Consider the following 14,192-nt stretch of genomic DNA (forward strand, 5'->3'; position numbering starts at 1 on the left):
TCTTATATATTTTATATTTGCAGTTTTTCAAAGTACAACTGTTTACATGTAGTAGAAAGGTTAGCAAAAGAAATGTAATAACTTAATACTGATCCTCATTATTTTATGTGCAGGGGAAAAAAATCGGAGTAATGTTCGCACAGTAGGTCGCGGTAATGCACCTTAACGTTGGATTCCACCTGCCTTAAAACATGAAGAAGAAGAAGAGTAATGTTCGCGCTGCGCTGTCAGCTCGGTGGCGCTAGTAAACACGTCCTCTCTGCGCTGTCGAGTCGGTCGCGCCGCTCGGTCCATTGAGCCGCGCCTATGACAGGTCAGCGCGGCGCGAACACTTGAATACCGCGCCGTTTCGTCCCACATTTGGGTTGTTTCGCTTCCCATAGGGGAATGATCATGCGCGCGAGGGTTTGAAATGAGCTCGCGGGCTCCCGTTTCCTGTAAATCTGTTTTCCTCTCGCGGAATTGATTTACCGCGGGCGCCAGCATCAGTGGTGCGCTCGGTTATTAATGGCATAGAATCGCCGCCATACAAATATAGTTGTAGAATCTGCCAGAAGGAGGGAAACTAAGATGTGGTACAAACGTTCTGGAGAAACAGGCAGAGGGGGAACTTCTAACAGATCTCCCCACACACACTGAGAAACATCTTCCATCTGCAGGTACACAGAAAAAGACATGAGCAGCAGCAAGGAAGCAGGAACTGTGTCTTACTTCACCTGTGTTCTCCATATCAACACCTTATCATCATCATCATCCTCAGAATAAGATCAGAATAATACTGCATATATATATATAATGTATGTAATGTAACTAAACCATAGCCTTTGCGTTTAACTAATAAAACAGCTTTCTTCATTTTTTCATCACTAAAGAACCATATAACAACTCAAGAACCATTGAAGAACCTTTATTCTTTACTTTTAAGTACAAATAAAAAGCGAACACTAACATCTGAACATTCACTTTTGAATGCATCTGAGTTATCATGCACATTACAACCATTCATAAATCACAGATTAATAAATTAATCAGACAGGTATGCAAAACAATTATGCAATTATAGAAACCCATTAATCCTGACTATCTCTTACAAGCATGCATACAAACCAATGTTTCACACACAATCAAGTTAGAGACTCGCTCACAATCATTAACACATTAACCTAATCTTACACTAGTCATTTCACTGATCTGCTTTGTTTGTGTGCGTGTGTAAAAACAGGGAAAGGTCTCAGGAAGTTAATGAGTTTATATGGCTTGTTGAGTGGGCAAGAGGCACTTTGCATTGATCTCCTTTCGCTGTGCAAGAACACAAATCACTCCTGTTCGACTTCCATCTTGACCTCCCACTCTCTAATCATATAAACATGGTCTCAATAACAACGGCATTAGCATATGCAACTTCCAGGGATGCCTAGTGTATAACCAGCAGACAAATTTTATCTGGCATTTAGGCTTTTGCTCATTCTCCAGATGGATCTGCTGTCTAAAGGAATACAATATTTGATTAATTTTATTGTAATTATGCATTTTTCTTTAATACTACAATTCTTTTTTTAATTCTTTTTTTTCACTTTTCTACAATGTATTTTTTATTTTATATTTCATTTGATATTTTATTTTTATTTTATTTTTTAAACACAAATTACAAATTGGTTTTAAACAACTGCAGTTCTGAATCAAACGAAAAATGCTGTAAAATAATGCACTTTTTCATAAATTATTTGAAAGCAGTCTTGATGCTGACAAACAGTGCAACTTGTACTGAACCCAAAATGTTTCTTTTAAAGTGGTCATATGATCCGATTTCAATTTTTCCTTTCTCTTTGGAGTGTTACAAGCTCTTGGTGCATTAAGAAGATCTGTAAAGTTGCAGACTAAAGTCTCAAATCCAAAGAGATATTCTTTATAAAAGCTAAGAGTCAGCCACACCTACCTAAAACGGCTCGTTCTAACACGCCCCCACATATCTACGTCACTATTTGGGCGGCATTACGCAATTCTTCTCACATCTTCACACAAAGAAAGAAGGCTTAACTTTTATTCTCGCTGTAGTATTGTTGCCGCCACCGCCATGTCGTGAAGGTGCTGTGTGCTTCATTGTGAAAGCGAAACTACTTTGTTTGGCCTTCCAAAAGAGGACGATATAGCTTCGTCATGCCTGGAGCTGATCCGTGCTGTTCGCTGAGGAAATACTTCAACTTCGCGCTGTCAACGCCGGATCGGCTTTCACCGTGGACGAAGCGGAGTCCAGCCCGGGGTCGTCACATGTGGTTGCTGCAGGCATCACAATATGGTAAGGGACGTAACATTTCCGTCACATGCTTGAGGAATTCGGCCAAGCACAATGCACTGGACAGCTGGCCAATCAGAGCACACCTCGCTTTTTCAGACCGATGAGCTTTGTAAAAATCAACGCGTTTCATAAAGGCGGGGCATAGAGGAGAAACAATAATGTACAGTATTTGGAAAATAATGTGTTTTTTTAACCTTAAACCACAAACACATTTCATTACACCAAATACACAAAATAATGTTCTTTTTAGCAGCATCATATGACCCCTTTAAAAGGGGTGTAACTTGCAGAAGGATAATTGCAGTTACGCAACACGTTTTAAAAAAAGATGCACCAATAGCCATTAAAAATATTTATTTAGGGTGTGTGAACCACATCAAGCTTTCATTGATCATTTTGATTTACCAGCCGTTATTAGCAAAACCTTGCATGATTAACAAGGGGCTGCATGTTAATCATGCAACAATCTGCAAGACATTATTATCATCTGTGAAGTGTCTATCCTCTCGAAAGGATGAGACGCTCCGAGCAGCAGAGGGGGATTTTGGTTGGAGAGATTTTAGCTGGGTTCAGTAGAGTCATTCAATCTAATAGGAGGAGACAAGTGCTTAAGACTGTTTCACAAAAAGCCAAACAACATAAATAATTCTAAAAGCTAAGTAGCCCCCTTTGTATGTGGAAGAACCCCGGAGTACAGTGCCGACACATGATGCGGGGCACACACACATTTTCTGGCATCTGAGGGTTTTTTAAGCCTTTGTGAGAGGACATATTCACATCTATTAAAAGTATATCAGTAGGCCTGTGCCAGGTATCATTGCCCATGTAAAACTAAAATTAACATCATACCTAAATGCCAGTGCACATATTGAAATATAGTCCAATCTGAAACTTTCACGTGAAAATCTGCAGTGTTCTGTTCGCATGCACTTTATATGCATGAAATAACTCTCACAAGTGGGCAGACATACATACACAGACACACGTTTGAAATGCAGAGCGGTAGAAACCTGTCTTGTAAATCTCTTTGTGAAAGCAGCTTTGGGAGGTAGATGCAAGCTTACACACTGAGCTCTGAGATGAAAAAAACATTCCAGCTCAATTCTTTCTCTCTCTAACCCTCTCCATGTTTCTCTACCCTCTCTTCCTTTTCTGCAGTCTTCCAAACTTTCTCTCTTTTGACACTTTCCTTCCCCTCTTCTCACGTTTCATCGCCTTTACTGTCTTCTTTGCATTATTTTTCTCCTCACCACATTTTCTCTGGAGAATTTTTTTTTTACATCCCCCAGCATCCGCATCACGAGTCTCCCGTGAAGAAAAAAAAAGGTATATGGTTAACATACACTAACCCTCACTCAAAAAAAAAAAGAAAAGATTTTTCTTAGGATTAAATAATACATATATAATGAATGAAAAGAATACATATATATGATATGGATAGATAGATAGATAGATAGATAGATAGATAGATAGATACACACACAACCAAATATAAACACACATTTATATTTAAAATATATTACAATATTTATTATATATAATCAATTTTAAATGTTTTTTAAATATTTATTTTCAATATATATTATTTATTATTACATTTATTAATAAATATTGTTCATTTAAATACATATATCTATAGTAAAAATTAATATAAGGAATTGCATAATAATTATATCAATTAATATACTTATGATTAGATTTAAAAATAGCAAAATCCCCCCCAAAAAAATTTACATTAAGTTTACCATGTCACAATGCAGTACATGTCAACTTTCCAAAAGTATGACATGCCAACTACCCACATACAAAAAGACCAGCATCCAAACATTTTGGACATTTTAGAATTATCATGCACAAGGCACACCAAATGTGCTAACATCCCCTACCACACATCTGTCCCACCCATTTTTTGTTTCCCTCTCTTTCTGTTCCTCATATGGTGGACATCAGCCCAGTCAAGTTCATGTCTAAAGCACTCTATTGTCACAGTAACTAACTCACAGTATGCAAACCCAATTCCCCATTCATAAACCAGTCCGGGTTCCCAAGGCCCCAAGTCTTTTTCTCTCTGAGCAGTGAGTAATGTCCTGCCTCTTTTCAGACAATGACTTTGGCAAGTAGCTGCCAAACTGCAGGGCAGCATGAGAGGGGGAGCGCTCTTGAGCACCTTTGACAAATGGAACCTTTCGCTCTAAACCGCGGTTGCTGGAAGAGCCTTTACGACGGCACATGGCACGCTCGCTGTCCGCCGAGAGCAGCCAGCAACCTAAAGAGGACTGTGTGTATGTGTGTACCTGTGGTTGTAAGTGTGACTAAATAATAAATTCCATAGAAAAGTCTAACCTTGTCCTCCTACAAAAAAAGATGTATTTCCCAAGCATGCTGAAGCCCGCTTGATAAAAACAGCTTTCTCGAGTGATATGGCAAGAGCTTTTCTGATGCTCATGTGCACATTTATCCTGCTGTTTCTCTCTAAATGATTGCTTCTATTAGGGGAGGGCAGTATGAGCAAAATCTTATCATGATATTACACACACACACACACACACACACACACAAAACAAAAAAGCCTGTTTTTGGATAATTCAGTTAATTAAAATATATCAGTTATTTTTGTTCAAAATTTTAAATAAGCCATTTTTGGATAATCCAGTGAATTAAAATATAAACAAATAAACAAATATATGCTGATAAATAGATAGATTTCAGCCAATAAAAAAAACTACTTGATTATTTTCATTTGAAGGACACAAACACAAATTATTCATAATAATATTCAAAACAAAAGTACTATTAAAAAATGAATAATATCAACTCTAAAGTCTGACTGGTTGAGCCACATTCAAGGTAATTGTAAAAGAAATCCTTAAAAAATCTTTATAAACAACAGAGGACTCCAAATACTCCCTTCTCCGCCCCTCCACTCCAAAATCTCCTTGAGGGAACTAATCTGTAAAACTTTTACCTCCACCCCCTCCCTTTATCTTTGTTTGGAAGGAGCTGGTCTTTGTTCAGCGGGAGAGGGACCCCTCCAATAGCGGAGCGCTCGTCTATACCCCGGCCCTTAAAACCAGCACACTTTGCATGAGAAAAAGCGATTAGTCTTTAGATGCTGTGATGACAATGGGGTAGTCTTTCAGGCATGCCTGAAATTTGCTCATATAGTTAAGTCTCCTCTTTTGTTTTTGTAAATAGGGACATTATTTATCTCAAGGACTGGGGAGGCAAGGGCTTTGACATTTACTATTAAAGCACACAGAAGGGACAGAGAAGAGTGCAAAAAACATGGGGAAGAACAGGCAACCAGGAGAGGAGTTACACATGGTGATTTAAAGAGAACACATGCCCTGACACTTTTTACATATGGATATTCTGCGTGATATTCAGCTATTCCCTTGCAGTGTTTTTATATTTGTTCGAAATACCTTTCATCAAAACCAACATACACTCATTCACACACAACCACTCTGTCACAAGTCCTTAACACACCTTGCAACCAAACTGGGAAGTACTTAATTCTCTTGTTGCCACACTTCACACAGGTTTACAGACGGTTTTTACAACCAGAACAGCAAATAGAAGGGGAAAACCTAGTAGCTCTTGCCAACACACAATGTGTGCTATTTGCAGCCACCTACTTGAGAAAAAAAACATCAGCGCTAACAATGACACATACATCAATGTGAGTATAGCTCCCTGTCTGAAAAGACCATCATGAATTTCCGTGGTAGTTCATATTGGTTTACGCTGGTTAGCAGACATACTGGTTTGAAGTTAGAGGACTGTTATTACATTTTATGAAGTTAATGTCTTGTCTGTAATTTCTTGAAAACTTTTTTTTTTTTATTCTAATGCTTCTCTTAAAAAAAGGTAAATGGCCAAACTAATTGTCAGGTCAATTTTGAGTTTCCAGCAGCCAGCCCCACCAGTGTAAACAAACTGTCACTCTCAAACTTTGGTACAAACTTGCTCATTTCCTGTGACTGCCTGCAGGCTGTATGTGAATGAACTGGTTTACTCACAAGTTACGACTGTGTAGTACAACCAATGGAAGGGACAAACACAAGTCAAAATTAATAGCAAAAATAATTACAAAAATGGCTCTGAAATTTAAAGTTACTTCTGAGAAAATCCTGGTGTGATATTTTGTATATTATACAATAAAATCCACACATGTTCTTCATCCAAGTGTGGCATAAGTGTCCAAACATATATTGTTTGGGGCCACTGTATATAAAGAAAGAAAAAAAGAAAAGGGTGAAGATAAAATGTGAAAGGAGATAAAGCAAAAGGAAAGACAGAAAGGGCAACAAAAAGAAGAGAAGGAAGGGGTCGTTTTAACATAGAGGTAGATCTGAGGCATGCCCTGAAGGGATGACTGGGCCTAGGGATTAGAAGGGGGTGAAGAAAAGGAGAGAGATTGAGAGCAAGCCCCCCTACAAAGCTAGAGACCCCCTCTGCTGAGACACAAACATGGGCAAACACTTTAGACAAACACTCAACTTCTCATCTGATGTGGCCCACAGCTCGAGAGCATCGCTTCTTTTTCTCAATTACTCACTTTCACTCATTTCCCTTTCCTCTTTCTCACTCTTTGTGTCCTTTTCATTTGATGTCGAACATATCAAAGTTGAGGATTATCAAAGTAAGTGGTTTCAGTTGGAAGTCCTGCATGACTTGTTGACAGGAATGAGTGGAAGCAGAGCGCCACACAATAAAGGTTTCTGGGCAATTTTCAATCAGGGGCTGCTTGTTAGGGTCAAAAATGCTAAACATGGCAAAATGCATTGGAATTTTTTTTTTTTTAATAATTAAATAAATAAAACAACAGTCTGACAACAGATCTGGGAGTCTGATTCTTGATTAAATGCCGTATGTGCAAAAAGCCAAGTAGTCACCTTCATGCACTACAGATTTATCATAACAAATCACTCTACTCTAAAAACAAATTGGCCTAACCCTGCTTCTGAGACATCAGACTCACAAAACATTCTTGACCACCACATGATAAAAAGCTCCCGAGAGGACTTCCAGGATCACAACCTGCTATCGCCGTGCAGAGACACACAAATTTCTCATCCATTTGTTATTTATTGGTTTGGACATTACGCACAGCGCTATTCAAACCCACATTAGCATCTCATTCCCACATGCACTTAAAAAGAGCAGGTACAACTTCTTTAGGATGCTAAAGCACCCTGAGGGAGAAGGGTACGGGCATTCCTTTCCAATGGCAGGCCTAATCTGAGGGTTTTATGCACATACGGTGGGTGGAAGGAGGGGGTGGGATGACATTGAGGATAATCGTATGTCATTTCTACTTGTTAATATTAGCTGGTGACAGTGTGCTCAGTATGGTGGGAGAGAAAAGGGGAGGCTGGCAAAAGTGACCTGCTAAACTTCTGTTCTGCAATGCAGCCATGCATATACGAAGTGTGATAAACTCCTGTTTGGTGAGTGACTCTGAACTGAATGTATTGATATGAACTTGTAATGGTGGCAGTGGATATTTCATGATGCAGCAAGTGTTTTCACAAAATTACACCTGTTTGATCAAAGCATTGCAAATGAGTTTTCATTCAACACATTTATGGAATAATTTTTTTGATGATGTTATAAACATAATACAAATTTGATAAAGTCTGTGCTGCATGCTGAACAAACGAATTTAAATGAATTTAAATAAGCATTTAAATTCAGGTTACTTGCCAAGCTCAATTTAGAGCATCTATATCACTTGTTTTAAACAATTTATTTCCTTTTTAAAGCAAAACCAACAATGTACAAATTTGTTCCCAAAAGGCAAGATAGAAACAAGAGATAAACACAGACTCAAAAACTCATGCTGTGGAAATTGTTTCTAATCACACTGAGAACACTATCTTATCAGAGAACACCTTATCATCACAAAGCTCAAATTTAACAGTTCAAATGAATGTTTATTTAATAACAACATTAACTAAAGGCAGAAAAAAATTCATAAATCTCTGTTATGGCCGTTAAATTTTAGAGATTAAAAGTCATATGTTCCTTTTATCATGTGTTGACACAGCATGCAGATTAATAGGTCACAGGATAAAAACCGACATATTACAAAGAATATAACAAATTATTAATTCCATTTAATTGTATGGGAAAATTGCACACACCTGACATTTAGCATTTAATGTGCGCTGAATAAAGCCATGCGTTCGTAGCTATAATACAGATTTCAATATAGACAATTCACTGGGAAACGATTCTCGTAAAATGCATGCAAAAAGCAAATGCAATAAATAAAAAGACAAAATAAAAGGAAAGCAAACCTCAAACATACAATATTATAGGCAGAACGAGGAGGCCCCGTTTACTTTTATTGATCTTATAATGAATGCGTCTTATTATAATAAATTACAACTAAAATGTGTTACAAAGCAGGTAAAGCAGCTGTACAAAACCTAAAATAAATAAATAAAAACACTTAATTTAAAAACATTTAATTGAAATGTGAATTTTAATTTAAATATGACATTGTATGCCGTCAATTCGCACGCAGGTGTCAGGAGAGGTTTGGCGGGACACGGTTGTTCTGAGGTTGAGTCTTTTCTGGGCTTCGGTGTGTTAAAAGTTTGGAAAAGTTTAAACCAAACAGCTTATCTACACAAGTGCTGTGACACAATTTTCACACCACATTCAAATGTAAATGACGTTCATTTCCAATAATAAAAGAAGAGTCAGATGCAATTATTTCACTTAGGCTATTAGTTTTCCCTCCTGGAGAGACGGCAACGGACAAATTGGTAATAATTACACTGTTAAAATGTTTCCATCATTATCATAACATGTTTGTTTCCATCTATTAAATTGTCACAATCATTTCTACTCGATGTTAATAGTTTTCTTAAGCAGTGATTGAATTCAAAATGTGTGGAAAAAGTGCAATGAATTAACAGTATCACTGCAGGCTCTAACTTTGATCATTATAAGTACACTTACTCTACCTAAATAGAAAAAACATTTTTCCTATTACTATCGCACATAATTGTTTTGAAATGTTTGCGGCGTCTGTTCTATTAGTTTTAATCAAACTTCGTATTTTGCCCCCCCCCCCAAAAAAAAGGGGGGGGGGGGAAGAAAAATATATGACAAACATCCAGTCGTTTTAATTTCTATGTGTAAGACTTAATAGATTTCTTAAAGATCTTGAAATTATGCTGAGGAAAAGCACTGCAATATGATGAGGGACCCCCAATTTTACTGCTGGACTATTTTCAAGAAAAACATATTTGGAAATATTTAAACTGTCGCAAGGAGACACAGCTCTGAACACCGCTGCATTGTGATGGGTCTTTTTATTTACATATAATTATCAGTTTAACAAGCATAAAACATTGGGACACTTTCAAAAGATTTTAACAGACTAATTGGGGCCGCGAGTTTGACAATAAGAGCCCAAAGTTTGCAAAATAGCTCTGCTTGAACTTTCTGTGAAGCAGAAAGCTCAGTCCAACGCTGCCAATAAACGCTATTTTAATGCGTTTGTCCTGTTGACTTCATGTAATATTTTTTGCAACAGACAGGCAGTAGTATCGCATTTCACGTTTTACACGACTCTTCCCCCCTCTTTTTCTGTTTTTTCAAAACTTTCGTGGAACCAAAGAGGCTCGGAAAAACTGCACATTTCTTGCACTTACTCGTTCAGTTGCGAAACTTTTCTGTCCTCTCCTCACAGACTTTCTTCTCGCTCGTGTACAGATGCTAGTTGCAGACAGAGACTCTTAGCTTCTTTACTTTAAACTCCAAAACTACCCTGCGGACTTTTCTTTCTTCCCTCGTCTTCTCTTTTTGTCCTACGTGCGCTTGGCAGGGATAGCCCAGCACTGAACTAGCGCCCGGTCTTTGCCTACATACCTAAAGCCTGAACACAAAAAAACAGCGACTCGTGAAACTCCTACATTTTTATCACGGTAAAGACAGTAATGAAGAGTTTCTCGGCTATAGAAGATTTGAAGTGTGGAGCTCCAGATGCCCCTTCCCTGTTCCTGACTCCTCCCTTTCGGAGAGCAGACACACTACCTCCCCTCTTTTTCCTTCTGCCCCCTTTTCCCTCTTTCTCTCCTTGCCTTATACCAGCGCTCCTTCCTGAGACGGTGCAGTCATGTTTGATGAGGGTAAAACGAAATGGTCATTTTAAAACAGGTTACAGTGTGCTTGTTTATGTTAATACGTAAGTAACTTGTTATTTATAGTTTTTTTTTTTTTGGTACATAAAATGTGTAACGCTGACAGAATGAAAAGTGATACCAAGCAAACATTCAAAACACAGTCTTTGGATGCATCACTTAATATAATCACATTCATTCTCTAAAGTTTGTCAATGCATTATTAAGTAATTTAAATATGGAAGTGAACTTTGGAACAAGAACTTTGGGTGAAGAAAACTACTCAATAAAAATGGGTAGAATTTTTTTTTAAGATGGTTCCGATAATTCAAATAAAGTATCCACTGATTAAAAATACAACTTAATTTTAATTTAACTACATGACTAAAACATTAATTAATTAATCTAAGATGTTGGGATGTAATTTATTAGGCAAAAATAAATCCTGTTATGCACATTTATATTCTAAAGATTCATAATGAATATACGAGATGATTATATAAGATTCACCTGATTATATATATAAAATATATAAACACCCTTGTATATATATATACACACACACACAGACACAAAATGGGGGGAAATTCTTCGATTTGAATCCCATTTCCTGCATGTACATTCATTTAGGGACTATGGTGATACAAAATCCAGGAAATAATTAAGTTGATTAATGATTAATTCTGATCAACTATGTATAAGAAAAAGATGTCCTACTTTCTTTATTGTTTAATAGGGGTCGATCGCCAAGACTTGAGAGAATCATTTTACTAAATTGACTTTCCAATGCATTTTTTATCTTTATAAATAGAATATTAATGTTTAAAAAAAAAAGTTCAATAGATTAATATGCAATGATGATAAAAAAGTAAAAATTAATTCCTTTAAATATTAAAACCGCCAGTAGGTGGCGGTAAGTCACTGTCTTAATGCGTGAGTCATCGAGTCATTTGTTCATTCAGCAACTAAGCAAGTGGCTGTATTTATAAATGAATCATTGAATCAATGACTTTCGCGGACAATTCGTTCACGAAACACCGCAAAACTCAGCATTTTGTTCGCGTACTCAAGTTTGGGAACCACTATTCTACATTAAATATTTAGCTAACAACAGTCTGTTACCTAGCAACAGTGTATGTTAACGTTAGCTCAGTCAACGTAGGCTAACATTAACAGGTGTAGACAGAAATTATGATTATCCTGGCATGAGCTAATTTACTGAATCAACCAACTCACATCTCCTTTCTTTCTTTCTTTTCATCCATGATGACATTAAAGTCATCTGTTGCTGCTTCTGGCATTTCATTGCTGACTGTGCCGCAACCGCGATACCCGCTCATTTTTTTAGAGTGTGCACGCGACGTTCCTGGACGCGGACGCGCGTCTGTGCCCTGCTCTGTCCTGCTCCTCAGTGGCGATGACGGCAGTTTTATATGGGTGTGTGTGTGTGTGTGTTATTAATAAGAGGGTAAAACAGAGATGTTTAAAAAGTTGGGTATAAAGACATATGTTGTCAAACAGAGTGTTTCAGTAGACTATTTGCTTTAACACATCATCATGTACGCATCTTTGAAACAGGAATTATTTTTCAATATTTCAATATTTTATAAATATTTTAATGCATTACTACCTCTGACAACTATTATTGCATGTAATATTACATCAGAGTGTAATATGTAATGTGTCTGTGTTTAAGTAAATATCACTCCCTCTATAAATCCAATCTAATTCTCATTGCATTATTTCAGTAGTAGAGCCATCTATCCTGGAATGAGAGAAATAACAAGCTTATACAGTAGAGCACTCTGTCTGTGGGGAATACTCCTCAAAGTGAGACCTTAACGTAAACATCGAAAGGAGAACTGTGCCTCCCTAATCATTATACATAATCAATATACAGGGAAATTAGGATGTTAAAAAAGACCTTCTGGGCTCATCATCAATCAATGGGGCAGTAATTGATTTTTTCACAGTTGAAAATCACTCTCTAATCTCTTAAGCAGGATCTGACTGCACGTGTGGCCGACAAGTGAAGTCAAGTAGAGTTAATTTTATGCCATACACACTACTGATGTGTCTGTCAGAAAGAAAAAAACAATGAGATAATGGTTGTGCATTATGTTGGTGATCAAAATTAGTTTACCACAAAACATGCTGTTCACATATGTATTCACAGCAAATTAAAACTGTTAAAGTAAAACAAAAAGGGCTTGCTATGATATATGCGTGTAATAGATATATCATGCTGAGATTTAGTGTACCTGTGTAAGGGTTTTTAAGCTTTTCACCTTCTGTGACAATAATCCAAAGTATATATGTATGTATGAACAGTTGTGAATATGAGAAGAAATAGGGAAAATTACAAGCAAAGTTCTGTAGTATAAACCAGATCCATGCACAAATTCAAAGAAAACAATTATAGCTCAAAACCACCAATGTACCCAGCTGCAGATTTATAGTTACCAAAACAGAGGTAAATGTAGAAAAAAACAAGCCAAGCAAAACCCTCTGAACAAGACCATCCATTACGCATAACATCTAACATTTATATATGTCAACTACAAAAGCTACATTCATGTGTGTTCATTTATGTATTTGAGTACATAAAGGGATTTGGTGCATTCGTAATTTATTGGAACTGACATATTATGAATAATTTTTTTTATTTAACTTTTTTTTATATATATATATATATATATACACACCAGTTCACATACTTAAAAGCAGATGGCTGAAATCAGTCTGAAAGTTCTGGACATGGATAACACATGATACACCTTTCTATGTTGTTGACTTGCTATCATCCATTCTGCTGAAGTGGATGGAGAAACTGATATAGACATGTAGGCAGACAGTCAGTTCTCTTTGTGAATCTCTCTGAGAGAGATGGAAGAGAGAGTGAGGGTCCACAGAGGAGAGAAGGAACAAGATGAGGGGTAAGTCAGAGCAGAGATTGGGGGTGGCTAGCTGCTCCCGAAAGTATTCCATCAAAGAGGAGCCAGATCCTGGGAATTGAGATTTTGCCTGGAGGCAAGTAACCGTTGGTCTCCCAAGAACATATTCCAAAGTCGGCCTCAAAGAGCCAAAGCACACATCAAAAGCAGCAGTGGTGCCAAAGTGTTTCTTGAGGAGAAAGAAAGGGGTACAGGTTCCTCTTTGGCCCGCTTTGAGACCCTGATCTCATCCAATTAAACAAGAGTTCATGACTACAGACTCACATTGACACGGTGCACACCCTAAGACATGTGGTGACCCTAAGACACCCTAAGAAAACGTCTCAGGTTTCTTATGTAACCATGGTTCCCTGAGTAGGGAACGAGACACTGCGTCCTCTAGGGGTCACTATGGGGAACGCCTCGTCGTGACGCGTGTCTGAAGCATACATTGAAAAACCACCAACTCGTTGGCCAGCGACAGCCATGACGTCACTACCGGTGCGATTATAAAATAGGCGCCGGGAGCACACATCATTCCCTTCTTCATCTGAAGCTTGCGTCCGCAGCATGGGAAGAAACCTAGAGGACGCAGTGTCTCAATCCCTACTCAGGGAACCATGGTTACATAAGTAACCTGAGACGTTCCCTTTCATGGTAACTTCGAACTGCGTCCTCTAGGGGTCGCTATGGGGAACGGTATACCCACGCCACCATGCTGAGGGGAGTGCATGCCAGAACCATGGCGAGCACTAAGTACCAACTCTACCATATTGCTATGGGAGTCGCCCCTGGGACGTTAGACGGCTGTCAGTGACGTTA

At 37.8% G+C, this 14,192-nt stretch overlaps 1 protein-coding gene across 1 annotated transcript in view; it reads right to left on the minus strand.

Moving 5' to 3' along the window:
* The window catches only part of LOC107598188 (transcriptional activator GLI3-like), a 134,026-nt gene extending 123,734 nt beyond the window's left edge, over nucleotides 1-10,292 (minus strand). The window contains exon 1 of the mRNA XM_016289464.1: nucleotides 9,970-10,292. The gene's annotated coding sequence lies outside the window, so the exon portion shown is untranslated. The remainder of the gene's footprint in view (nucleotides 1-9,969) is intronic.
* Nucleotides 10,293-14,192: the final 3,900 nt, after the last annotated feature.

This window comes from Sinocyclocheilus grahami, unplaced genomic scaffold, assembly GCF_001515645.1.
Source record: "Sinocyclocheilus grahami isolate Dianchi unplaced genomic scaffold, SAMN03320097.WGS_v1.1 scaffold247.1, whole genome shotgun sequence".
Taxonomy (NCBI): Eukaryota; Metazoa; Chordata; class Actinopteri; order Cypriniformes; family Cyprinidae; genus Sinocyclocheilus; species Sinocyclocheilus grahami.